The sequence below is a fragment of the Anas platyrhynchos genome, chromosome 1 (assembly GCF_047663525.1).
Source record: "Anas platyrhynchos isolate ZD024472 breed Pekin duck chromosome 1, IASCAAS_PekinDuck_T2T, whole genome shotgun sequence".
Lineage (NCBI taxonomy): Eukaryota > Metazoa > Chordata > Aves > Anseriformes > Anatidae > Anas > Anas platyrhynchos.
Genome location: NC_092587.1, coordinates 168,615,928 through 168,642,161, shown reverse-complemented (window position 1 = coordinate 168,642,161; position 26,234 = coordinate 168,615,928). Strand labels below are relative to the sequence as shown.

The window sequence follows — 26,234 nt, the reverse complement described above, 5'->3', positions numbered from 1 at the left end:
GTGCATGAAAGCTGAAGCCATTCTCTTGTTATGAAGCTAGTGTCTCTTCAGCACACACTGATGGCTAAGCAACAGGCAGATTAGCTTCTAATTGTTTACCTTGACAGTGACCGAGAGGCTCACACCAGAATAAATCTAAAAATTAAAATTCAGAGGACACAGAATTCAATAGCAGTGATTAGTACTGTGATTAGATTGGTTGATTAGAAATGTTTACGAAAGTTTTGCAGACTAAGAGTTTGTGGCAGATTCAAAATAAAAAATATTTTTTAAAAAAAGCGCCTGGAACAATCTGAACTGTAAAGCTGCCAAGACGGTATCTTCTGCAAATGTGGCAATTGCACAGAGGTCTACTTAAAACATCAGATAGTTAAACTACTTAGCAATGACAAATTCTACCAGCTGAACAATGTGAACTTGGGGACTGACCTGGGCAAAACTACTTAGACTAGTTACAGGGTTCAAGCAAGCTAATTTTTGATGCAATGGCAAATACTGGTAACATATCGGCAAAAAAAGTGACCTTGAATTTGGGGCCAGGAATCAGCTTTGAACATAATGTTGCCACAGACTGAGTCCCTGACTTAATACTCTCTTTTCTTCATATGGAAGGAAACAGAAGATTCAAACCTGAAAGTGTCTTAACCTAGTTATTACATATTCAACTGAAGACCAGATCAACTTAAATTGAAGTTGAATTTACCATATGAATTTACCATATGAATTTACCTCTACCAGAGCTTGCTTATGCTGATAAATTCCATATAAATAACATCGACATCTTTTCCTCTATCACTTATATTCTGTTGTAAATAATTTCCCTGTTTTCATTTCTACCTCTTTCCACTTTCAAATTTCTGAAGTAAGGACCATGTCTTACTCCTCACTACAGGGAACGTGCATTTACTTTTATATTAATTGAGCTTTACATTAAACACATGGTGCATTGAGCACAAAGAGAGAAGTGATACTCTGGAATGGATCCAATATCTATCAATATCCCATCTCTGACAGAGGAAGAAAGAATCAGTCAGATCCAGGGTTTTAAATCTAAATATTAATTTCAAAACAGTGGCCTACCATTTTTTAAAAGACAAGTTCAAATTTTATATTCATTATGATTTCTTAAAAAGAAATAAAACAGTATTCTATCTAAACCATATCCTGTCCTAATGAGCTCCCCAACCCATTTATATGCATGTGAAAACCAATACTAAATCTATAATCACAGAATCATAGAGTTGCTTGGGTTGGAATGAGGCTCCAGGGTCTCATCCAATATGGGCTTGAACACCTCCAAGGATGGGGCATCCACAGCTCCTAGACAACCTGTTCCAGTGCCTCACCACCCTTACAGTAAAAATTTCCTCCTAAAATCTTATCTAAATCTGTTTTATTGTAATATCATTCTCCCTTGTCCTGTCATTATCTGACTGAGCAAAACATTGTTCTCCATCTTTTTTATAAGCTTCCATTAAGTATTGAAAAGCTGCAACAAGGTCAGCCTGGAGCCTTCTCTTCAGACTGATTAGCCCCAGCTCTTTCAGCCTTTCTTCATGGCAGAGGTGCTCCAACCCTCTGATATTTTTTTGTAGCCATCCTCTGTACATGCTTGAACAGGTCCACATAATTCTTGTTCTAGGGGCCCCAGACATGGATGCAGCAAGGCATCACAAGGGCAGAGCAGAGGGTCACAATCACCTCCCTTGACCTGCTGGCCATTCTTTTACAGTCTATGTTTCCTACAATTTGAATGCATTGTATTAAGTTTCATTCACTACTTGTTTCAGCTCCCTTAGATATCTAAAATTCTCTTGATTTCTTTGAACAGACATTTCTTTGATGTTAAATATGTCATCTGCAAATATATCTACATCATTATTTTCTATATTTTCAGGCTGTTAATATGGATACTTAACAATGAGAATTAAAAGACCAAATACAAAACCTGAACTAAGCCTCACAGCTGAAGTATTTCCATGAGAAAATAATAATAATAATAATAATTACAATAATAATTCTTAATCCTTTTCTTTTTAGTATCTTGTTTTATCCAATATTTGATCTGTGACTCACTCCACTCTGCATAATCACTTAGTTCTTGTACTGAACTGTAAGAGCAATAAGAACTGCTACGTTATAAGGCAATATAATAGCAACATTAAAAAATGAAGGAAAATTATTGATATTGGCATATAGGTGGGTCATTAGAATATTCTCTCATTTACAATTCCATTTTCTCAAAGAGATTCAGCCTGGAGAAGAGGAGGCTCCAGGGAGACCTTATAGTGGCCTTACAGTACCTAAGGAGGGCCTACAGGGAAGCCGTGGGGGAACTTTTTGTTGGGGAGTGTAGTGATAGGAGGAGGAGTAATGGATTTAAACTAAAAGAGGGTAGATTTAAGTTTAGAAGTGGGGTAAAAATTATTTACTGTGATGACAGTGAGGCACTGGAACAGGTTGCCCAGAGAAGTTGTGGATGCCCCCATCCCTGGAAGTGTTTAAGGCCAGGTTGGATGGATCTTTGAACAACCTGGTTTAGTGGGAGGTATCCCTTCCCATGACAGGGGGGTTGGAATCAGATGATCTTTAAGGTCTTTTTGAACCCAAAGCATTTTATGATTCTATTCTGTTCTATTCTATTATGATTCTGTGATTCAGAACTAAATGTCTTTCAAATATTTCTTAATGTCATGTTTTTTTATCAAAACAATAATGCTTTCTTTTTTAATTCATTCTGTTTGGGAAACACAGAAGAACATGTGAAAATAAAACCATAAAAACTGCCATCACAACTCATTAGCAAAAAAGCATAGTCCAAGGATAATGAAACAACAGCATGATAATGGAAATGGTCTCTGTTTTAGCTGGCAAATAGATAGGGAAAAAAGAAAAAAAAGAAAAAAAAAAAAGTGGCTAAGTTGTGCATTTATTTATTTATTGAATATTTGGTTCCTTGTATGTTGTATTGGTAGCTTATCTTGAATACATTCCTGAACATAGAATCGAATCATAGAATATCCTGAGTTGGAACGGACCCATGAGGATCATCAAGTCCAACTCCAACATAAACAATAGAAAAAGTTGATTTTCCATGTCAAAGAAGAGAGTGGAAGCCTTTTATAGTCAGCAACTCATCTAGTGAAGTGCTATAAACAATTTATATGACTGATTTTTTTATATGACAATTTATATGACTGGACAAAATGTCCAGCATACAGCTAAATAAAAACATCATACGATGGGTGAGCAATTGGCTAACGGGCAGGGCCCAAAGGGTTATGGTGAATGGCGCTGCGTCAGGCTGGTGGGCGGTCACCAGTGGGGTCCCATTTTAGGGCCGGTACTTTTCAGTATTTTTATAAACAATCTGGATGTAGGAATAGAAGGCATTTTGAGCAAGTTTGCTGATGACACCAAACTTGGAGGAGTTGTGGACTCGAATGAGGGTGGAAAGGCCTTGCAGAGGGATCTGGATAGGTTGGAGAGCTGGGCGATCGCCAACCGCATGAAGTTCAATAAGAGCAAGTGCCGGGTCCTGCACCTGGGACGGGGAAACCCTGGCTGCACGTACAGACTGGGCGATGAGACGCTGGAGAGCAGCCTAGAAGAGAGGGATCTGGGGGTCGTGGTAGACAACAAGTTGAATATGAGCCGGCAGTGTGCCCTGGCAGCCAGGAGGGCCAACCGTGTCCTGGGGTGCAACAAGCACGGCATCGCTAGTAGGTCAAGGGAGGTGATTGTCCCGCTCTACTCTGCGCTGGTGCGGCCTCACCTCGAGTACTGTGTGCAGTTCTGGGCACCACAGTATAAAAAGGACATGAAACTGTTGGAGAGTGTCCAGAGGAGGGCTACGAAGATGGTGAAAGGCCTGGAGGGGAAGACGTACGAGGAACGGCTGAGGGCACTGGGCCTGTTCAGCCTGGAGAAGAGGAGGCTAAGGGGAGACCTCATCGCAGTCTACAACTTCCTCGTAAGGGGGTGTCGAGAGGCAGGAGACCTTTTCTCCATTAACACCAGCGACAGGACCCGCGGGAATGGAGTTAAGCTGAGGCAGGGGAAGTTTAGGCTGGACATCAGGAAGGGGTTCTTCACAGAGAGAGTGGTTGCACACTGGAACAGGCTCCCCAGGGAAGTGGTCACTGCACCGAGCCTGACTGAATTTAAGAAGAGATTGGACTGTGCACTTAGTCACATGGTCTGAACTTGGGTAGACCTGTGCGGTGTCAAGAGTTGGACTTGATGATCCTTAAGGGTCCCTTCCAACTCAGGATATTCTATGATTCTATGATTCTATGATTCTATGATTTTTCAGGAGGGAAAAAAATTCCTCCTTTCTATTTTCTCATTTTACATAATGCTTTTCCTAAGGGAATGGCACAAGGGAATGCAGAAATCAATGGTACATCAAATTATAGAAACACTGACACATTCTTCTAGATCACTAAAGTTATCAGGCAGTGTATATAATTTGTCCATCAGAATTTGTCAAAATAGCATATGACAAGTCATTAACCCATAAAAATTCTAATCACATCTGGCACTAAAATTTTGCATCTGTCTTGCTAACAAAACCTCACCAAGCCAAATTTCTAGAGATAAAAATAGTTCAACATAAGTAAAAAACTAGTTTTACTGAGGGAAAAAAAAAAAAAAAAAAAGTTTAGCACTGCAGATATAAATTCACTGTACTTTTTTTTTTTTCCTGAACTTCATGGTGGTTATTTAAGGTTAATGAAGGAAATGCAGTCCTGAAAAAGATGTAGTCTACATAGATTGAAAAAAGGATGATATGAAATTAAAAAAAAGTAATGAAGTGGTAATAACTGAACAAGGAATTGGTTCCTTGGAAGAAGATGTATCTCAGCATAACTACATAGTCTGTAAAATGATAAAAATACAGACTGAATACAGACAAATAAGTAAGCTGAAGAAAAGAAGAAAAGTAAAGATGAATAAGTAAGCTGAATTCAGTGTACTGCTACCAACAAGGCTCAATTATATGTTTCTTATGTATACTGATGGTTTCAGTAGGAAGTCAAGTTCAGCCTGAACTGAAACAGAAAATTTCAATTTCAATTAGAAATAAGCCTCCTATTTACCATAATTTGGTTATTTTTTCCATAGAGTTTTAATCATCATTTGTAATGCTTTATTTTCTATTTAAAACTCAGAATCTTCCTGTTTTGCAGGCAAAATACAGCATCTTACATACTTTATTTTATTTATTTTTTTATTGTCATTTTTCTATGCACCAAAAATCAAAAAGATCATTTTCAATAATACAGATCAATTTCAATAATCCTCCCCCTATTCATAGAAAACTATGTTTACATATATCATTCTTCTGAAGAAATATTATTACTGCATAAACAATTCTCATATTATGATTTAGAAAAATAAATAATGTGGTACTAATTTCCAGAGTAGTCAGCTTCTGTTCTTTCTATTTCCAGAATTCTTTACTAGGCAAAAACAATTAAATGAAAATGTTTTGTCATTGGATTTTGAACTGGGCAAGCTGGGCAAGTCCATAGCACTTGTGCTTTGATCTGAAAGCAAAAAGGAATAAAATAATAATAAAAAATATAATAATAATAATAATAATAATAATAATAATAATAATAATAATAATAATAATAATAATAATAATAATAATAATATATACTTCTATACTTACTTCAGTCAGTTTTTGGATTTGCATTATCCATGAGCAACGAAACTTTCCTGGTGTTTCGTATATGAAACTAGTATTGCCTGGACCTGTTTTATTCATGAGTACCAGATGAGGATCAAAGCTTGAAATTAGAGCTTGTAGCTTGTGAGAGGAAGGTGGAAAGGAGAGGATATAGGGAAATCCTATTGCCTAATAATGAGAAGAGCAGCCAAATTCCTAATACTCTGAAACTTGCACTTGATGTTTACATTCTTCCTCAGATTTATTAAAAATAAATAAATAATAAATAAATAAATAAATAAGTATTTATCTTAGAGCTCATAGGTGTAGAACTAGCACGTGAGACTTGATGGGATTCACTTGAGTATATTGAAATATATCATTTTGGTCAACTCTCTGAAACATTTTCCTTTAGCCTTACCTAAGTCTTTAAAATCAGGTAAGTTCTAAGTTCTCTATACAACAGAATCTGAGGAACAAAAGTGAAACTGGTTCAGTTTGTGATTTGACCTACTGTCATTACTATGACAAAAATGCCTTTTTTTGTTTATTACGTATAAAGCAACTTACTCTTTTTTGATGGCAAAGTGCATTGCTTTCATGTGTAATTTTCTTAATTACTTTTTATACTCCACGTTATTTGGAATGCTATTTGCTAAGGCATAACAAAATGAGTATATTGCACAAAACACAAATACAAGCCCCTAGGTTAGAAGAAAGCAAAGGCCCATCTATATAATGGAAACTTTGGATGCAGTTACACAATCTTTATGAAAGTCACCAATTGTGGTAACACAATGCTTGTATATGAAAAGTTAAGGTCATTTTACCAGATCTAACTCTGAAATTAGGTGTTTTTTTCATTTGTTTGTTTGATTGTGATTTTTTTTTTGTTTTGTTTGGTGGGTTTTGTTTGTTTGTTTGTTTGTTTTGAAGAGGAAAGGCTAGATGACCTCTAGAGATTACCTCATACCCAAATTATTCTGTTAGTCTACTGCTACATGAAAAAAAAAAAAAAAACATGATGAAGGAAAATAAATGAGAAATATTTCTAAAACGCACAAATTTTGCCTCACGGTGAAAAATTATTCTGATCATAAGTCACATACAAGAGAAACCTAGGTAATACAAAGAAAAAAAAGGGGGGGGGGGTTAGGGGGGAAGCATTTAAGACTTTTTTTTTCATAAGTAAAGTATCTTTAAATCACTCAAATGTCAACAGACAAGCCAGTGAAAGAATGAGTGATGTTACTGCCCTGTCACCGTCAGGCAGAGGGAGGGGACCTGGGAGTTGAGGAGGAATGGATACAGGTCCCTGCTCCACATGGCAGGCGATGCCCTCCCCTTCCGGCCCCGCCTTCCCAGGTGCCCTTACGCAACAGGTTTGAGGCCCTGGAGCTTGAGAGACCGGTGGGTGAGGATGAGGTAGGAAGCCTACCCAGGAAGATGCCTAGGATGAGGAAGTCAACTCCACGCCTCAAGACTGCCTCCACCAAGAAAGAAAGAAGTGTGATTGTTATGGGAGACTCTCTTCTCAGGGGAACAGAGGGACCTATTTGTCAGCCTGACCCTACCCGTAGGGAAGTCTGCTGCCTCCCTGGGGCCAAGGTCAGGGACGTTGCCAGGAGGCTTCCCAACCTGGTTCACCCCTCTGACTATTATCCTCTTTTGATAGTCCACGTGGGCAGTGATGACATTGAAGAGAGAAGCCTGAAGGCTATCAAATGGGACTTTAGGGGGCTGGGACGGTTAGTGGACGGAGTGTCTATCCCTACGGTGGCAGGGAGGGGTACAGACAGGACACGGAAAGCCCACCTGATAAACACGTGGCTCAGGGGCTGGTGCCAGCACAGAAATCTTGGGTTTTTTGACCATGGGGCACTTTACTCGGCACCCAGCCTGACGGCCACAGACAGGTCCCTATCTCTAAGGGGAAAAAGGAACCTAGGCTAAGAGCTGGCGGGGCTCATTGAGAGGGCTTTAAACTAGGTATGATGGGGCATGGGGCTGAAACAAGGCTTGTTGGAGCTGTGCCAGGGGGAACAATGGCAAGGCCGGGGGATAAGGCAATGGCCCAGCTGAAGTGCATCTACACTAATGCACGCAGCATGGGTAACAAACAGGAGGAGCTGGAAGCCATCATGTGGCAGGCAGGCTATGACTTGGTTGCCATCACGGAGGGTACTGAGAGAACTGGCAGAGGAGCTGGCCAAGCCGTTTCCATCATTTATCAGCAGTCCTGGCTATCGGGGGAGGTCCCAGTTGACTGGCAGCTAGCAAACGTGACGCCCATCTACAAGAAGAGCTGGAGGACAGACCCAGGAACTACAGTCCTGTCAGTTTGACCTCAGTGCCAGGGAAGCTCATGGAGCAGATTCTCTTGAGAGTCATCATGCGGCACTTGCAGGGCAAGCAAGCGATCAGGCCCAGTCAGCATGGGTTTATGAAAGGCAGGTCCTGCTTGACGAACCTGATCTCCTTCTATGACAAAGTGACACGCTGGGTGGATGAGGTAAAGGCTGTGGATGTGGTCTACCTTGACTTCAGCAAGGCTTTTGACACAGTTTCCCACAGTATTCTCCTCAAGAAACTGGCTGCTCATGGCTTGGACTGGCATACACTTTGCTGGCTTAGAAACTGGCTGGATAGCCGGGCCCAAAGAGTCATGGTGAATGGAGTCAAATCCAGTTGGAGGCCAGTCACTAGTGGCGTTCCCCAGGGCTCAGTACTGGGGCCAGTCCTCTTTAGTATCTTCATCAATGATCTGGATGAGGGCATTGAGTGCACCCTCAGTAAGTTTGCAGATGACACCAAGTTAGTTGCGTGTGTTGATCTGCTCAAGGGTAGGAAGGCTCTGCAGGAGGATCTGGATAGGCTGGAGCGATGGACTGAGGTCAACTGTATGAAGTTCAACAAGGCCAAGTGCCGGGTCCTGCACCTGGGGCACAACAACCCCAAGCAGAGCTACAGGCTGGGAGAGGATTGGTTGGAAAGCTGCCTGGCGGAGAAGGACATGGGAGTATTGGTTGATAGTCGGCTGAATATGAGCCAGCAGTGTGCTCAGGTGGCCAAGAAGGCTAACAGCATCCTGGCTTGTATAAGAAGCAGTGTGGCCAGCAGGGCTAAGGAAGTGATCGTCCCCCTGTACTCAGCTCTGGTGAGGCCGCACCTCGAGTACTGTGTTCAGTTTTGGACATCTTGCTAAAAGAAGGTTACATCGAGGTGCTTGAGCAAGTCCAGAGAAGGGTGATGAAGCTGGTGAGGGGTCTGGAGAACAAGTCCTATGAGAAGCGGCTGAAGGAGCTGGGCTTGTTCAGCCTGGAGAAGAGGAGGCTCAGGGGCGACCTTATTGCTCTCTACACGTATCTTAAAGGAGGCTGTAGCGAGGTGGGGGTTGGTCTGTTCTCCCACATGCCTGGTGACAGGATGAGGGGGAATGGGCTAAAGTTGCGCCAGGGGAGTTTTAGGTTGGATGTTAGGAAGAACTTCTTTACCGAAAGGGTTGTTAGGCATTGGAACGGGCTGCCCAGGGAAGTGGTGGAGTCACCATCCCTGGAGGTCTTTAAAAGACGTTTAGATGTAGAGCTTAGTGATATGGTTTAGTGGAGGACTTGTTAGTGTTAGGTCAGAGGTTGGACTCGATGATCTTGAGGTCTCTTCCAACCTAGAAATTCTGTGATTCTGTGATTCTGTGGTACTTTATGGAGATGGAAATGTGTTGTAGTGTGGTAGGCTGAGCTAATGACACAGCTTTATTCTGAACCCAAAGTGCCTTCCTTTGGTATAGTGGGTTGAAGTCAAACCTTTAATGTGAGCAAAAAGGGGCTTTTATGCTTGAACAGTAAGTGAGGATTCACAAACACACAGATGCATCCTTGACATTTATGAAAATCTTTTCTTCCCTTCATACCTAATACTTGCCTTCACATACCATTATGTCAACTCAGGTGCTCTAGTGCTACATGATGGATATAATCTAATGTGACAAGTTACAATATAGTATATTATTAGGAAAATTGGGAAAAAGGCAGTTGTTATCAAATTGGCTGTTAAAAATGTCTCAGGTTTGCTTGTATATATATATATATATATATAAAATTTATAACCCATGCAGAAGAGAACCCTAAACTGGCAGGTTATATTTTAAAAAGCATTATTTATCTCTAATGTGAGAGCTATGAATTTCTCCACATGAAGTAGATGTTTTAAAGTTGTAAACAATTAGAGATGGGATCACTAAGCACACATTTCTTCTAATGAACCAACAAAAGGAAAATTTGTTCATGTTGTAGTGATAGTGCTTTCTTTCCTCACACAGGAACTGCAGCTAGGCTAAAGTACATACTTGTATCTATAAAGTTGGAAATAAAGCCAAACAAAAAGTATGTGAAAAACTTTAAGTGGACGCAACATGTATTAATATTTGCACAAACAATACACGAATTCATCAGTCATCAGCTCCACATTATTAGATGCAGGCATAAGCCATGATCCCACAGATTTTTAAAAGGATTTGTTTTGTCTTTTAGCCCAGAGTAGAGGTCGTAACAGAAGCTGTCATGCAGTTGTCTATAGTTCTATTTGGTGCCCATCATTATAATTTTCTATATGTCATCTACATTTCCATATATATATTAAATAAAGTGAAGCAGTATGAAAATGCATGGGACCAGGAGAAGAGGTTTTCTTATTGTGTGATCCATACTTCAGAACACTACTCTATATAAAAAAAATGTTTAAGTCTCTTGGTATCATTGAGTATACGAGATGTTTGTATTACAGACACCTGTTAAATCTAAAGTGTAATCTCAGGTTTGAGCAACATCATCTCAAAAATAGCATCTCAAAAACAGAGCAAAGAATACCTGAAATTTCTGAAGGAAAACTTTAACTGCTGGAATGCAGAAGAAGTATTTTGTAAAGCAATGCAACTGAAAGGGATATAGATTTTCAAGTACTGTGAAAGAGACTTCTTTGACATAGCAGTTTTATACCAATGTTATCCCACCACTGGGGGGAAAAACACTCACTTTATTAGATATTACTTCTATGATTATTCAAAAAAATATATAAACAGCCAACTTAAGAATTTTATCATAATCTGTCCTAAATTTCTGTCATGGTTTAATATGTATTCAAGCATCACAGTAGGGAAAGTGCATTATTACAGCCGTGAATCTTAGATGGCATTTTGCAATGGTTCATTCATTATTACTTTCGATTAACACCCAAATAACCCAGTACAATTAGCTCTGCATGTCCCTTCAAGAATTATTTAAAATTCAGTCTTCTGATATTATCTAAAGCTCTAATCAGTTGGGTAAGAAACAAACAAACAAACAAAAAATCTGAAATTACGAAAAAAAAATGCTACAGGTTTTATTTTGGATTTAATCATTTTTAAATTTATTAATACTTATAGTTATCAGAGATTACATGTTCCTAAAGCTACATTTCTTCAAAGAGATGCCCAAAACTAAGGAGTCTGTATTACTTTTGTATCTAATTGTTTCAGGGTATTTTATATTTAGAGGAGAGGCTCATGCACATACACCTTCGGAAAAGCATAGCTGAGTGCAATGCTTTCAACCTCGTACAAATTGAAAGCCTCTCAAATGGTGATGGTGGGGGAGGGGTGATATATTTTCAGAATTACCCAGTAGATTCTGGAAGTTTTCCCATAACAAAGCACCAGTTAAATAAATAATTCCAAACTTTTATATTTAAAAATCCTAATCCTTGTAGTAGATTCCTTAGGAGATTTTGAAAAATCTTTTACAAACAAATAAGGAAGGATTTATACCTGAGACATCAGACTGACATTTCGTAGTAGAATAATCTTTCTTTATATTTTAGGTCATTCACGAGCTCACTGGAAATATGTGGAATAATGTAGCAGCATGAATGTTTATATCTCTGTGAAAGACACTCACTACTGACTAACACCCCTGCATTTTCTATTACACGATGTCTAATTAAGCCCCATGATGCCACTCTCAAATCTGACAAAGCAGAGATAATTCTTGACATTTTGAAAAACTTGGCTTATGTTCCCCTTCTTTTTACAGTGACACAAGCTGGGGTTTCAAACTGATAATAACATTGCAGCAAGTTTTTTGTTTGTTTGTTTTGTGTTTTTTTTTTTTTCAGTCTTTTTCACACAGTAGTTTACTCATAAGGAAGGGAATCACACAGACCTTTATTTGCCTTTGTAATCTTCAAGCACAAAATAACGGCAGCCAAAAGACCAAATTTTGCCCTTACTTGCCTGTGTTCGACTGCTACCAAAATCAATGAAAATTATTTGTTATGCTACCCAGAGAGCGATTGGGTCCATAGCACACAGAGAGAACTGCCACAGTATATATGAGGTGATAGGTCACATCACTTCAATTGTCCTTATCTTCTTTCTGCACTAGACAAACATCAGAAGAGACAAACATAAAACAGTAAAATAGCAATAGCAATACTCGGTATCCTGGTGCTGTCTCTGTCACTGCTGCTCTTCCAGTCCAGCCACAACGTAGAATTTTCTCTACCACACGTGGTGCCTCACATCTACCTTTCTTGGGCATCAGCAGGAGACAATCCAGCAATATTTGGAGGCTGTCTTTAAGACTCATGTCTTTAACGTGAAATTGTGGCTTTTCAGATAGAAGAATAAGGGTGAAAATGGTTCTGCATATGCTTTCTGAAATTTTTAAAATTAACAGAGAGGAATATTCCCTCCTTTTGAATAAGTAGATAGATAGATAGGTAGATGATAGACAGATAGATAGATAGATCATTCGATTGATTGATTGATCAGGTATTTACATTGCTTTCTTCACATTATTTAAAGGATGCAAATTCCCCCTTCCTTGACCTGGTAATATCACACTTATTTATGTTATTGTGTTCACTGTAGCACTAGAAAGAGACTACACAACATTATTTTCTCCATTAAAAGAAACAGTAAGAAGAACTAGTAATGACTTACACAATTGTTCCACAAATGATTAAGAGCTGGTTTACAGATCTTAGGGGACACAATAATAAAACTCATCTAAAACTACATAAACCTATACAAATCTCATTAGTATATTGTTTCAGAAGGCACAATTTGTCTTTTTTTTTCTCAGTCAAAAGGACTAAATCTCCTAGAGTTGAGACTAATGCAAAAATTGTTAATACTTTTGACTGTAAACTCCTGAGATCTATGCACCAACAGCAAAATATCTTGCTTTTTCAGTTTCATCTAGAAATTGCTTTAATACAATTTTACAAGAAACATCATTTGCTCAGGTTGTGTCCCAATTCACCCTGCAAACACAGGCAACAAAACTAATTATTTTCAACCTCAACCTTCACTCAGCTATATCTTTTGAACGCAGACACCAAATTGGTGGAAAATTACATCTTACATTGCATTTCATGCTTATCACAATTTTTATCTTTCTTTCCATCTATTTGATTAAATCATTTCACATCTTTCAGAAGTCACAAGATGGAAAAGAAAGAAAAAAAGAAAAAAAAATCACTATAGAAAGACTTAATGTGTATAAAGAAGAACTGTAAGTCCATTACAGTTGTGGACTTAGTCATCTTAGCTGTCAAGTTGCAGTGTGCAGAGTAATCCAACTCACACCTGAGTAACAGTAGATTTTCATGGTCTGTGCTTTCCAGGCATAATCTTCTCTATTCCAAAACAAACTTAAAGACTATAAGTTAAAGCTAGGAATTTATATTGGCTTTATTATTATTATTATTATTATTGTTATTGTTATTGTTATTGTTATTGTACCATTAGAGTTGTAGCAAATGTAAGCACTGGGTAAATGCAAAGTAAGAAAAGTTCAAACTGATCAAATTGATATATATTTGAACTAGAAAAATCAGGCAGAAAGGTTAAGAAAAAAAACTAGAGAGAGAGAGGAAAGATTACATGTCCAAGACCACGGAGTAGGTTAGTAGCAAATACATAACTGATTACAGGCATTCAAATTTTCATTTCACCTTCTTAGTAAGGAGGATACATTGTTCCAGATAACTAAACTCAAATGTATTTCTCTTTTTACATTTAAGTGTCTAAGAACTCACAAAAATCAAAAGCAGTTGGGAAAATAAATGCAGAATCTAAAGTAATGTTGCTGATGGATAAATATGTGGGAAACAAAACGGTAAAATGCATTTTTTCATATTTTTACTTTTCTATTTTTAAATGAACTATTAAGTCTTGCAAAATTCTCTGTGCTATAATAAATACCATTCATTAAGATTTAATTTGATTATAGTATTTTTACTACTATTAAGAATTTGCGCAGTTCACTTTATTAGAAGGAAAAGCATAAAGAAGCTCCAGAGGATAACTTTTTTTTTTTTATTTATTTCATACAAATCAATAAGGTGCAGTAACCTGAGGGAGGGTTCTGAAGTCTGATGAGTTAGAAAAGATATTGCACTCACAGGATGGAGTAAAGAACAGTTTTTCTTTGAACCTTTTAACAGGTTTCTGCACCACCAGCTAGTCTCATGGCTGTCCCGACTATGCATTTGTTACATACAGCTCTTAAGCACATTCAGGTAACCTGCACATTTTGCAAGGAATTTCAAAATTTTAAGAAAAAAAAATTAAAAGACTTTAAGAAAAGAACTTACTGTGCAGCTTCTACCAAGGTGCCCTCTAAGGGAAGTTTGAATTTCCTGGATCTAGCCCACAGCTGGGGAGTCTCCCTCTGGAGATTTTCAAAAGCTGTCTGGACGTGGTCCTGGGCTACCTGCTGTAGGTGGCCCTGTTTGAGCAGGAGGATTGGACCAGATGACCTCCAGATGTCCTCCAACTTCAGTCATTCTGTGATTCTGTGCTTGTTAATGAAAAGATACACTCATTTTTGGTAGCATTTCATACTATGCTACCATACTATCATACTATATTTTTCTGCTTGTAAGAAAATTCTTGGTTCAAAAAAGATGAAAGACTTATTTTCACTGTTTTCTTCTGTCTTTACGTTGTGTACCCAACCCTCTCATATTTATCTGGCCAAAAACATTCCCCATAGGGCACTCACAAGCTGATGTGACAGTGATTTATACCCTCTTATAAGGACACTGTGTAAACCCTTGCTATCACTTATAAGTTTAAGGCAGTACAATATCCAACTCATATTAACCAGAACATGCATATCTATTTACGTGTATTTCTAGACTCTGTTTAATTCTATGCAGTAATGCAAAATACTGTCCTCCATATTACTTCAAACAGAACACAGGAACTACAGGCCTGAAAACTGTCATTCACTAAACTAAAGTCAAGAGGACACACGTGAGTAGTTTTATAAATACACTTATACATCTGATTCTGCTTTCATCAAAGATGCAAGCATTCTGTGCAAGCTGTCCAACATCAGGACTGAAGATGTGGTTTTCTCAAGAAATTTTACAGGACTAGTTTCATGGCAATATGCGAATCCAGGTTTGATGCATGTCCGCATTGTTGCATATATATTTATGCTTGCTTTGTTGTTGTTTTTTTGTTTGTTTGTTTTGGTTGGTTGGTTTGATTTTTGTTGTTGTTGTTTGTTTGTTTGTTTTCAGATTAAACAATTGGTAGAAAATGTACTATTGTATTCTGAACAGGCTACAATGAACTGCTTATTTGAGCCTTTCTTGAGTAACCCTAATAACGACTAGCTTGATTTGACAGTTCATCGGTTCTTAGGTAAAGCTGGATGAGTCACCTAGAAAAGCATTTCATTAGTTTTTCATTACCTGTGTCTTTGTTTATCAGATATTTTCCCAATTACTCTGCCTCAGTACTCAGTTTAGTTTGTTACCCTATGATGTGAAGTGGGCAACATGTTCAAGTTACCACTAAGTTCCTTCAACATTTTACAGCAGTTTCTTTTATCGCTTTAGTTTGATCATCTATAAAGTACAATATTTCTTCACTGAGGAAATTCTTTGCTGTAAGGGTAGTGAGGCACTGGAACAGGCCACCCAGAGAAGCTGTGGATGCCCCATCCCTGGAGGTGTTCTAGGCCAAGTTGGGCCTTGGCCAACCTGATCTCTAGTGGGTGGCATTCCTGCCTATGGCAGGGGGTTTGGAGTTAGATGATCTTTAAGGTCCCTTCCAACCCGAGCCATTCTGTTTCTATGATTCTGATTCTAATTTCGGCTTCCTTTCAAAATACTTTCAAAGTGCTTTCAAAAAGCTTTGCAAATTTCTAGAAAACTGAGTTGCATTAAATGAATAGGAAATATAAACAAATAGGTTGAAGAGAGGGGGTAGGAGGAAAAAAGAAGTGATTAAAACAAATTTCAAAAGATCCCTAGGGGCATTTTTCATACTTAAGTCACAATGGACTGTGAATATCTGGCAATTATGGCATATGTTGTGGCATGTTCTACCTTAAAACTGAAAGGTAATACCACTATAGTAATAAGGACATTGTAGTACACCACCAAGTAAAAATGTGTTTGCAAAAAGAAACATTAAATAGTCAAATAATATCTTTAGAAGACAGGATGAGGATGACCACCTTACCCATCAAGTCAGAAACAACACTAAGTATTATTTTGGAATAAGCTTTTGAAAATAAGTGTTACTTTAATAGTCACTTAAAAGTCAAGTGTAATCCCAGAAAAGCACTAACGCACTTGGTGTTTGTGAAGCTGTTTTTTTCATCATGGTGTGTAGATACAGTCTGAGTTAGCACAGCTGATCAGCTCTTGAAACAAGTACATGTTCCTACTACAATCACTTGGAAAATGGTATATTATTTCACATAAAGCCTACCCTCAGGTAGGAAAGGGTAATTTGGATCGACTTAATTCCAGGTAATGCAGCTTTTTAGTGTGGATTTTTTTTTTTTTTTTTTTTTTTTTTTGCAAGTGAACCTGTTTATCTAGTTAATTTTATGTTCTATGGTTGGTCAAGTGCCTCCCAACATGTTTGGCAAGCAGGAATTAATTTACTTAGTTATTTTCTGATGCATTGCATTATGGAGTAATATTTATTTGTCTGGAAAAGTTAATCTTCTACCCTGTATATCATAAATAGCACATTTACAAGTTTTATTCTGAATGCAAATTCATTTAGGTTAAGTAAAAAGATTTTTTAAAAAAAATAGATCTTTCTTTCCTTACAACAAAATCAATATATAAGAACTTTTTAATTAGCAATAATATACAGTACAATAATAATATGCACAGTTCTGATGAGAAAAGGACATTATTTTTACAAATAGGAACAATGCATATATAAATATGTACATAAGTAATGTGGCTATTCTATTACCATTTCTACATCTACTTGTTAAAATCTGGATGTTGAAGTATGCTTTTCTAATCCAAACTTCTTCATGCAGACTGTGTCACATAGTGCACTGAAGTTAAGAAATTGCAGAAATAAAATGCTATGCTTTGCCATAGCATTTCTTTGCTTGCTCAGCTAGAAGAGTACATTTTAGTGGCTGGTTGTGCAAAGTCTTGGAAACAATTTACTGAGACTGGATCAATTATACTACCAGGAGACTACAACTGCTTACTTCTAGAGAACTTGTATTAAAAACTACCGCTATAACTTTCAGTGAAATTGCAGTTTATCTTGCAACTCCTAATTTTCTAAACTAATGTAATCCAGAAGAAGCCACAGGAATTGGAAACCTCCTTTGGGACCTTTCCACAGACCAAGCAACGCCACCCAGATTCCTGTCCCCCCACCTCTCACCCGGTTTCCTTATCCACTGCACTTCAGCCTCTGACAACCACCAGGCAATGCAGAAGTCTTGCTTGATTCAGACCCAGGCACAAGACTGGTCCAACCACACTGCTCTAAGTCACTACTAAAATGTGTCTAAATAAGACCCTAAAATTATATTTTTGTTTAAACAGCCAGAAACTGTCATGACGGGTATATTCAGTTTGATATACAGAATAGAAGGGTTAGCATCAATCTTAGTGAAAAGAGATTTAAGCTCACAATATAGACCTTCTGCTCTAATTTTAATACAAGTTCCCTTGAGTCACTCCTTTATTTAGAATAACTTTTAAAGCATTTTATGACAATCAATTTTATTAGAATACAAGTGACAAATATGAGTAGATTATCTAGGATATCACTTATGCAAAGATGAGTGTATTCTTGGTTCAGTGCAAGGATACATTGACTGAAAATATAAAACAGCTACACAAGGAAAGAAAGAAACATGTACTTTCCATCCCTTGCTGTCACTTGGTTATTACATATAGTGAAGCTGCAGAAAAAAAGAAAAAAAAAAAAAAAGAAAGAAAAAAAAAAAGGCTATAGAATCCAATTCTCTAATATTTTCTTGATGAAAAAGCTCTCAACTTTCATTTGAGGAGAAAGACAGCAGTCCCTACATCTGGATAATTCCCCTTCACCCTATCCCCCATTTAACTAATTAAATGTTCTTTAGAATTTGAAATCACTAAGTGTAACAAAGCTCCAGAGAATCATAAGCAAAGTCAGGAGGACATTTCAAACACAGGAATGCCTGGTATAGGACAGCCTAGGGAGTACATGATGCTTTCAGTATCATTTTGTACTGTACTTTAGGGCTTTAATAACCCCTCTAGCAATGCTGCACCAACTGCTAATCAATACCAATTATTTTTCTCACCAGAAAAACAATGCTTAGTTAACCCCTTGAGTGCCTTATCCTGAAATAAACAGTCAACGTATTTTTACACAGATAAAGAAAGCAGTCCATCCACCACAAGGAAATGTAAAAAAAGTGGGTCTACTTCCAAATGTTGGGCAAACATATAGTCATTCACAAAATTTGTCAGGTCCATCAGTTTAAGGCCACAGATTTAAAATTATATATTTAAATAAACAAACCATACACTGTATGCTATCACACTATTCCTTACCATCAGAGAAGGAGGAAACGACTCCTACCATTGCGTGTTTTGCATTGGTTGTTTCAGTTATAGCCCTGCAGGCACAAGGGTTTTCCCACTGAAAAACTTTACTTTTTACTTTTGAAAAACACTGAAAAACTGTACTTGCTCTACTTTTCTGTAGAGCAAGTACACAACTAATGAAACCAATAAAAAAGTTTTCTGTTGTTTGTTTGTTTCTAATTCACTGCCTTTTTGGAATTCCATTCAGCTCAGCATAAGTTAGAACAGACGTAAATTAAAATGTTTATTTTACTGCTAAATTACATCTTTTATTGCAGAAACTGGGTGGAGGGCAGAACACCTCAAAACAACTTTCTGTGTATCTCAGTAGGCAACATTCTCTTACATATATACATATATACATATGTATTTGTGATAAAAGGTTGGATAAGCACTGACATAAACACTATTTATTTATTTATTTATTTATTTATTTATTTATTTATTTTAAATCTGTGTACTAGACATAAGTTATCAGACCAAAAATTAATGCAGGTTAGTCAAGATGGATTTTTGGTTGGTTGGTTGGTTGGTTCATGGTTTTGTTGTTTTTTTCTATAATTAGGCAAAGAAACAGTAATTATTGAATTACCTAAATACATCAAAACTCTTTAATATTACTATTCAAGTCATGAATTTCAAGTAAATAATTTAAATGCAAAATATAAGTATGGGTATTGGAAACTAAAAGCAGCTTTACAGCTTTATTGTTTCCGTACATTCTCACTGTCTTTGTGGTAATGGAAATCTAGTTTGTCCTGGAATGCAAATCTGCTTAAGTTTCCATTAAATACATGTGAATCTGTCTGTCTATCTAAGTATATATGGAATGTTCAATTGTTATAGACCATCATATCTTTTTATATATATGCATCCTTAACAATATGTCATCAAATGGTAATAAATTAGAACAGAAAATAGTTGAATTTAATAGAAGACAACGTAAAAGTCTTTAAGATCAAAATAGCACAACTGCTTCGATAAGACTTCACAAAAAATGACAACTCTAATAGGACTAAGAGATAGAGAAAAAAATAACCTGTACCATGGAAAACTCTTGTGCAATGGATTTATCATACATATAAACAATTGGCTTTACAGTCTTTGTTTACGCTACTTAAGCTAAGTGGTCATTTTAGAAAGTTAATCTGTCCATGATCATATAAAACTACATAACTATGCAGAATATACTGCAATATTCCTTCTGTCTCAGTACACCAGATGGGATAATCTGAAATGTTTTTCTCAACCCAATTTAACTGAAAGTAAAGAAAACAAGGTGCTAACAAGCTATTGCCCTCTGGAGCTGCAACTGTTCTCTGCATAGGGTTGAAACACTATTTTCATCGTAAATCTTTTCTGGGTTTCATAACCATCACCCACATTACTACTATAGTTCATCATATCTCATTGGGGCCTATAAACTGTTCTAATGAAGTATGTTTTAAAGTGATATGAAACTTTGTTTCAGGTGTTCTAGAAAAGTTTTCCTAAGTAGAGTAAATTTCTGCTGGTGAAAGGAATATAACCTGAACTTGTGCAACTGGAATGCTTTGCAGAAAAAGTAAGCTAAGGACCACTGACAAAGAGAAGGTGAATCCCACTGAAATTTTTTTAATAACAATTTCTGTGAAATTCTTTTTTCAACATTTTCATTTTTCCACTGCAGTTTCTAAGTAGTACTAGAAGGATGACTCAGAATTTTATGGCTTTTTGAAACACCAAAAATAATGTTAGAATACACAAGATGTAACTTCCTTTTATTACTTGTTCAATCCACAGCAACTGGAGATAATAACATAAAACATGTCTCAAAATTAAAATAAATAAATAAATAAATAAAAATAAAAAAGGCCAAACCACACAATACATGTCATTGTTTTCATCATGATGGTTGTCCTTTGCTTTACTAAAATGCAGTCTTAATTTTGATGCCATACAAAAATAATGCTATATACTTAAGAATGAAGCATACTCCTGTACTTGAGAATACAAAAATACTCATACCTGGCAGCAAACGTGACCACCTTGTCTTTAATCCTTCTTTTGACACTAATAACAAGAAAGAACACTGAATTAAATTTCCTTTCCATACAGAAAGCTTTTCTTCCTTTATCCAAGTTGAAGTGATGACTAACCATCATAACTTCCACAGATGCATGTAGTTTAATTATTAGGTTGACATTGCAATCACATATCTAAAGCAGCAATGCTTCCCCTTTTAAAGACTGATATCAAAATATTGGTGGATATTTAGAAATAGAATTGTGGGCCTACCTGCATCATTTTGTTTTTTTTTTATTTAAAAGATAAGTGTTGAGTAGAGAGGAGGGAAAAAAAAAAACAAGGATGGATGGATGGATGGATGGATTGGTTGATTCATTGATTTCACAAGGGAAAAGCTTTTAATCCAAAATTTGAGGCTGAGGGATCATTGGATACAAATTACAGGCAATTGGGTATAATTGAAGCCTTTGCTGGATCTAATACTTGCTCTATTCAGTTTTATCATTATCTATATCAGAAACTGAGAGGCTAAGAGGGAACAAAAACCACAGCAAAACATATGAATCTGGTAAGATTTTACACTAGGAGAATGAGTGTTTGGAATCTACGTATAGCTTTTTAAAATACTTTACAGAAGATTCAGAAGCTCAACTTATTTTCTGAACTAAGCATCAAACAAAATATAAAATACTGGGAGACTTTTTCTGCTGGACTACATCAGCTTCATTTAGGCAGTTTACTGAATTAAACTCACTATATTACTCTAAACACCTTTTATAAATTGGAAGTGGTAGAATGGTTTGGTGACATACCAGATGGAATGGGAGAAAATCCCAGTGAGACAAAAAGCTTCCATCTGGATTTCATTAAGCAGTCATGTTCTTATAATTTAACATTTTAAATCATGAGAGTCATTAGATGTATTATTGGTGATTCTCAGAGATTATATTTTGTTTTACTCAAGCATTTATTTTATTGTTGCTGGGACTAATATTTCATAACTGAATTATCTGAACAAGAACAACAAAAAAGCCATATTCCAATTTAAACAACAACAACAAAAGTTATTCAGTAATGGTGTTCCGCTGTGGATTTCTTAGAAGTTTCACCCGGACTGAATCAATCACTGATATAAAGGCTTATATTTGCTCAAATGTAAGTGGCCATAATTGTATATACTTGTCTGTACACAAATAGAATATGCCACAGCCAACAAACATACATGGTGTGTATTTAAAGAAAACCTTATTGCATGTAATGCATTATGAAAAATAAGTTAATATTTAAAAGTATGAGTCAGTTCTGAGAATATTTATTAGAGCTGCAAAAACACAGTTTTACTGTAAGCAAAAGGGCAGCAGGAAGGGAGGTTCTTTTTTGCTTGTTTGTTGTTTTACTTGTGAAAATAAATTTCTTTTACTTGTAAACGAAACATTAAGAAACTGCATCTTGCATTTTTAGTAATGGTATTATCCTACTACAGCAAATATCTTAGAGAATGAAAAGAATTTTAAATAATCCGTACTTCTCCGTTTTGCCTTTTTGCTATATTGGCATCTCCAAATGACAAACTATCTAGGACTGACTTGCTCGACCACCTTCAAATTCATGAAGCTTGGATGCCACAAAATGCTATATTCTCTTGAGAGGCTGTTCCTTTGTACAGCAGAAATAACTGTTCCAGAAACATCTGTGTGGACCTTTCTGCAGCATAGGTCTGTCTGTTCACATTTCAGAGCTTGCAAAGTGTCACATATTGAATCACTTTTTTTCTAACCTGGACGCATCCCCCATTCTTGACTTTTACATAGTACAAATATGAATATACAGAGGTTAATCAGCGAGCACAGAGTGCCTAACACTTACATAGGGTTAAAATCAGTAAAAACATTGCTGGAAAAAATGTATTTAAAGCATTAAAACCAGTAAAGAAACAGTTTAATGCTGCTCTTAAAAATTAGAAATTTAAAACAGTTTTCTATGAGAAAAATACAAGGTACTTTGACGATGGGCTAACTAGTTCATGTGGATTTCTAAGAGAATTCAGACTGTGTTTAACAGAAGTTTTTGACTGGCAGCAGAGATGATATTGTGAAGTTGTTTCTGTATTGTTTCCTAGAAAAAAGACTCTGACGTTTAGATGTAGAGCTTAGGGATATGGTTTAGTGGAGGACTTGTTAGTGTTAGGTTAGAGGTTGGACTCGATGATCTTGAGGTCTCTTCCAACCTAGAAATTCTGTGATTCTGTGATAATTAGAATTTATGAATTTTATATATTGTAGCTACTATAGTAGCAGAAGCCTCTTTCAGTGTTGTGAATCAAGAGGTTTTCCTCATTCTCTCCCATGTATTGGGCTTATGTGGCAAGGCTTTGCAAAGAGGGGTGTTGCAGGGGTGACCTCTATGAGAAGAGCTCAGAAGCTGCCCCAAGTTAGACAAGAGCCAGCGTCAGCCAGCTCCAAAAGCTGGGACTTGCTGCTGGCTGGAGCTAAGCCTGATAGCCACACTGGTCACACCTTTGTGAGAATATATTTTAAAAAGGGCAAAAATGGTTGTGCAACAACAGCTCAAAGAGAAGACAGAAAATGTAGAGAGAACCAGTCCTGCAAACACCAAGGTCAGTGCAGAAGGAGGGCAAAAGGTGCTCCAGTCACACAGCAGAAGTTCCCCTGCAGTGGGTGGAGAGGCCCCTGGTGGAGCAGGCTGTCCCCCTGCAGCCCATTGGTCCCACTTGGAGCAGATCTCCATGTCACAGCCCATGGAAGAGCCCCCTGTAGAGGAAGGTGGATGTGGCCTGGAGGAGGCTGCAGCCCATAGAGAGCCCCCACAGGAGCAGGCCCCAGGCCAGAGCTGCAGCCCATGGAGAGGAGCCCACGCAGCAGCAGAGGGTCTGGGCAGAGCTGCTGCCCACGGGGGACCTGTGCTGGAGCAGTTTGCTCCTGACAGATGGACCCCATGTGGGAGCAGTTCTTGAAGAGCTGCTGCCTGCAGGCAGCCCCTGCAGGATCAGTCTGGGAAGGATGGCATCCCGTGGGAGGGACCTCACATGGAACAGGAGCAGAGTGACTGTGCTGTAGCGGTGGAGACAAAAAGCATTAGGGACTGACTGCAGCCCCCATTCTCCGTTTCCCCTATGCTGCTTGGGGAGAGGAGGTAGAAGAGGGTAGAAGGAGAGGAAGGTTTTTTTGGTTTGCTTTTAGTTTCTCAGAGCTCTAACCTGTTAGTAATAGGTAATAAATTACATTAATCTCCCGTATGCTGAATCTTTTTGTCTGTTTCAGTAACTAGTGAGTGATCTCCCTGTCCCTATCTCAGCTCTTGAGCCCTTCTTCCCCCCTTTGAGGGGGAGTGAGAGAGCATTGTGGTTGAGTTTATCTAGCTATCAGTGTGAAAACCACCACACCCAGAATTAAATATTAGAAAGACATTAGCTAAGGAGTTACTACATTATAAATTAAAATTGCCTAGCTACCTTCTCAGTTTAATGTTGAAAAAGTTTCAACATTCACAAAAAAAAAAAAAAAAAAAAAAGTGTTGGTTGAAGTACTTAGGAATTTTTGTATTGTTATAAAGGAAGGGTGAATTGAGTGCTTAACACTTGTTTCAGTTTACAGGTCGATTTTAATTTTGTGTTAGGGATTACAGAGAAATCTGTCAATAAGACAGTGGTACAGAAAACACCTGAAGGCAGTGGAAAGGAGCTCTTACTATTTAATGTAAAAGTCCCCATGTAAATTATAATGTTGAAAGACAAACTTATACATAGTGCAAACAGTCCATCTGTTTTTTCCATGCTCTTAGAGGCATCAGGCCTCTGACTGAATCAAATACCTGATTTTCAGATGTCTTAAAGTAACAGAAAAGATAATTCAAGTAACCACTACATAAGATCAGACATCTGCAAAAGTCTTTCCTCAGCAAACAAACAAATGAACAAAAAACAGTGCCAACAGAAGTATTTAGACTTAATATAACTTGGTAATGCTTCTCATTTTACTCTAAAATCACCTTTTCTGAGGCAGCTACCATGAGACATTTCTGGTACATACACATTGACAGGACCGGTTACTTAGCAGGTAGTTGTGTTCCTTTGCATCCTCTGGGTTTTAAGGGGAGCCACTTCTGAGTAGACTGAAACTTCTCACCACCTCTAAGCGCACTGTCACTCATAGCTCCTTTGTGTGCCCCCAGCAAAAGGACAGAGTAGTAGTATTAACTTCTAAGTTCCTTTTAGTAATTGTTCAAAGTAAATTAACTGCAGTGCACACTACTAGATTTCTTAAATAAATTAGGCATTTAATATTAGTTGGCGTTCCAAGAAAGGAACTGTACAGAGAGTAAAAATAGAATTAAATCAGAGTTTATTATGGCTTATTTTACTAGTTGTGCATAGATCCTTTTCATTTTTGTTATACCTCAAGAACAGAAAGATATAATCTACTATTCAAGTACATTGGCATGTTAGTTATGGAATGCTTACAAGGGCAGTAACAATAAAAATGCAATTGTGTTGCAATTATGTTACCAATTACATTATTTTAGAGAGATAACGGTAGAAGGAACTATCTGAAAATGCAAAGTGTAATACAAACTTCAGGTGTTTTTTTGGGGAGGGGTAATAGTAATGGAGATCCCTAGCAAGATAATGTAAAAATCTTGAGCAGGGTAACTGAGCACTCAGAGGAAGTATAAGCTGTAAATGGTTTATAAAGCACTAGTTCTACAAGAAAAATCTTGATAGCTTTCTGGTCAAAAATTAAGAATTTGAGAGGAATCCAATCCATGCAATACAACATGATATTTTAAACCAGAAATGTGTATTTCTTAAGAAAAGGTTATAAAACCTTTTAAGTAAGTATCCATAATGTGATCACACAGTTATTTGAATACTGATAGTTGTTCTCTCTTTGAAAAGATTGAGAACTGCTGATGAAAACTGTATTGAAATACATTTTCTTCCCAGATTTAAATTTCACTTGTATCATCTCATGAAGATAATATAAATTTCCTTCAAATATGGTTCTATTCTATGTGAGAAATAACATCCTTTAAAATTGATTATTATTAACATTGTATTTGAGGTCATTATCCAATTGGCCTAATTCCAATTGTCTATTTTTCTGCAAATAGCCTTAATGTAGCTTTTTCTTCCTAATCAAACGAAACACCCCATTCTTAAAACATTAGAATATGTAATTTCTTTCAAAAAGCAGGGAAAATAGAGTAGGGAACTTTTAAGACAACATATGAAAGATATACATAAATATGGTATTTTAAAAGACCTGGGAAGGAGATATAGTACATTTTATTAAAATGAACTTACAATTTATATCTGAATATTCACAGTGATACACTTCCTAGCAAGTAATATGGCTACCAAGTAACAGAACTACAGGCTTTGATATGCTACATGAATCAAGGCATTACCAAAGAAACAAACATAATACGATGTTTATTGTACTTTATTTAAGAAACCTAAGTGTTTGCTTTAAAAAGAAAAAAAAAAATCAAATTTGGCAACATATTATTAGATCTGTATTTTAAAAGGGTATTTTTCTCAATTTCCTTGACTCTCAAAATCATTCTGTCTTTAGTGTATATGAAATTATATTCATATAAATGAAGACTAGTGAGTTGCATGGAC

General features: G+C 37.0%; 1 protein-coding gene across 4 annotated transcripts in view; it reads right to left on the bottom strand.

Annotated features, from left to right (window-relative positions):
* Window positions 1-26,234, bottom strand: part of PCDH9 (protocadherin 9) — a 735,508-nt gene that overhangs the window by 211,356 nt on the left and 497,918 nt on the right. The gene's annotated exons all lie outside the window — the stretch shown is intronic.